Here is a 2,866-nt window from a genome sequence, read left to right on the forward strand (position 1 = left end):
AGCACACACGTCACGCTTTCCTTTTTTTTCCCCTTCAACTTTTTCTTTAAAGCAGAGGTTACGCGTTGTTTCGCAGTGGAGAGAGAGAGAGAGAGAGAGAGAGAGAGAGATGACACGAGCGCTATTCCTGCCAATTCCAGCCCGCTCACCGACACATACAGACGCACACAGGCAGCTCACGCGCACGTGGGTGGGGAGACCACTCACGGCAAAGGCAAATAAATCGTGCCGGCAACAGGACCTGACGGAACTGCCATGGGTGTCAGGGACGACGCCAAAAAACCCCGGAGTTATCTCCCAAGTTTTTTTTTCCTGCCACAGATTTGTCGTTAGATGAAGATCTATTACTGATCGTTATAAGTTATAGCGGTGACCAGCAGTTACTGTGATTGAGTGCACGGGGAGGGAGGTGGTGGGGTGGGTGAATTAAGGAGCTGAAGTTGGAGTTTGAGGGGAGGGGGGGAGGAGGCGGAGGGGGGAAGGCATGGTGAGGGGAAATTGAAGAGTTGGGGAGTAGGCAGGGTGGGATGGGGAGATACTTTTGGGGGAAGGGGGGGGGGCGAGGAAAAGAGGGATGGGGAAGCTTGGGAGAAGAAATCAAGGAGTTGAGATGAGGTGGGGGTGGGAGTAGTGTACGGTATGGGGCAGTGTGGAGGTTCTGTCAAGTTGATCATGACGACCTGAACGCATGGGTGTTCACAGGGGACAGGGTAAAGTATACACATAAACAATTACGTTACAAAACAAGGAAAGAAATTCTCTCTCTCTCTCTCTCTCTCTCTCTCTCTCTCTCTCTCTCTCTCTCTCTCTCTCTCTCCCCCTGTGTAGGTGTGTGTTTGTGTGTTTGTTTGTGTGACCGTAATTTGAGTGTGAGAGAGAAGCAATCAAGAAGAGAGAGAAAGTGAGAGAGTAAGAGAGAGAGAGAGAGAGAGAGAGAGAGAGAGAGAGAGAGAGAGAGAGAGAGAGAGAGAGTAGACAGACATACAGACGAAGACGGATAGAGAGAAGAGCCGACAGAGGGAAATAGATAAAGATGTCCCTTCAATTTGTTTGTCAGGGGAGAGGAGGGGGTGTCGAAGAACAATTCAGGAGGCACATTCGACCCCCGAATGTAAGCCACATATGTCAGTGAATTGTGTCGTTGCTGCGAACTCAATAAACGCGTTGAGAAAAGAAAAGATAAAACTCAAAAGTAATGAATTTAGGTTTTTGTTGATATCATTATTCTCCAGGGTATCCCACCAACTTCCCTTTCTTCTGTCCTTCCTTCCTTCCATCTTTGCTTCCTTGTCTCCTTTACTCTCTCCTTTCTTCCCTCTTTGCTCCCTCCCCTCCTTTACTCTATCCTTTCTTCCCTCTCTGCTTCCATCCCTCCTTTACTTTATCCTTTCTTCCATCTTTTCTTCCTTTCTTCCCTCTCTGCTCCCTCCCCTCCTTTACGTTGTCCTTTCTTCCATCTTTTCTCCCTTTCTTCCCTCTTTGCTTCCTTCCCTCTTTGCTTCCTTCCCTCTTTGCTTCCTTCCCTCTTTGCTTTCTTCCCTCTCTGCTCCCTCCCCTCCTTTTTGCTTCCTTCTATCCTTTATTCTATCCTTTCTTCCCTCTCTGCTCCTTCCCCTCCTTTACTCTATCCTTCCTTCCCTCTCTGCTCCCTTCCCTCCTTTACTCTATCCTTTCTTCCATCTTTTCTTCCCTCCTTCCTTCCTTTCTTCTTCTTTACTCTAACCAAGCTGCAAACCCTCCATATGACCTATTTGGTTCTTTCAAGACATAAACAAAGCTGAACCTATTCAAGAAAATCTCGTGAAATAGGCTACCAGTGACTGAAATAGAAGGGACCCTAAATAGAATTTGCAAGATTCGCCGATAGAGAACCACGTACAGTACTCCAACATTTCTTTGTTAAGTTTTCTTTTTTCTTTTTAATTTTCTAAACCCATTTTCCGAGTTTCTTTTAGTCAAGCGCTTTTGGGCGTACACATTTAGTGCAATACGCTTTCAGGTTCAAGGCATTCAATTCTTTGAGGAAACGAATTCTGATCCAGCAGCTTGTAACAGTTTCTGCTTTTCTTTTACTCCCTCTTAGAATTCCGCTGCAAAATGTAATCCTGTCCCCTATCTCCACCCCACCCCCCGCCCCACCCCTTCCTGTCGCCCTCCCTCCTTAAGGAATGACTACTATTTGTGAGGCATCGTGGTGAAATCAGGCGCTCGTCAAAAGAAATGAAATCCTAAGATGTCGGCATTTCCTCTTGTTTGACCTTTTTTCTTCTTCTGATCTTTGATTTTTTTCGTTCGACACCTTTTATGTTCATTTGAACAAAAGTTATTCCTTTGAGAATTTTGCTGAAGCACATTGATCTTAGGTACAACAAATGAAATTCTTCAGTTTACAAGGACTCTCAAGCTTTGAAAATCACAAACATTTGGCCGCCATTTTCTCGCTTATTTTACCTCTGAAACCAGGCGACCCCCCACCTTCTTCAATCACAAATATCTCGACTTCTATTCAAAATAGGCGCGTATTTTTCCATCAAAAGAAGGTAAAAATAAACTAGATCTAGCTTTAAAATGATACCAATAACACCAGATGCCAGAAAAAAAATGACGAGTGGCTGATTCCACCGCGTCGTGACATATGTTATTTGTTGTGAAGGAATCCGAGCGGAAACATTGGAATAATGCGTAGTAGAATCGTCCGTAGACGCGGGGTGGGCGGGGTGGGGGGTGGGGTTGTAAACAAACCCACGAGTTACCCTTGCTAGCTAGTCAGGACAGCATGAAGAATTCGGTCAAGATCGCTCGGCTGGCGGGTTTGTATCTCTCTCTCTCCGCTTGTTTCTATCTCTCTCTCTCTCTCTCTCTCTCT

This window comes from Aplysia californica, unplaced genomic scaffold (assembly GCF_000002075.1).
Source record: "Aplysia californica isolate F4 #8 unplaced genomic scaffold, AplCal3.0 scaffold00017, whole genome shotgun sequence".
NCBI lineage: Eukaryota > Metazoa > Mollusca > Gastropoda > Aplysiida > Aplysiidae > Aplysia > Aplysia californica.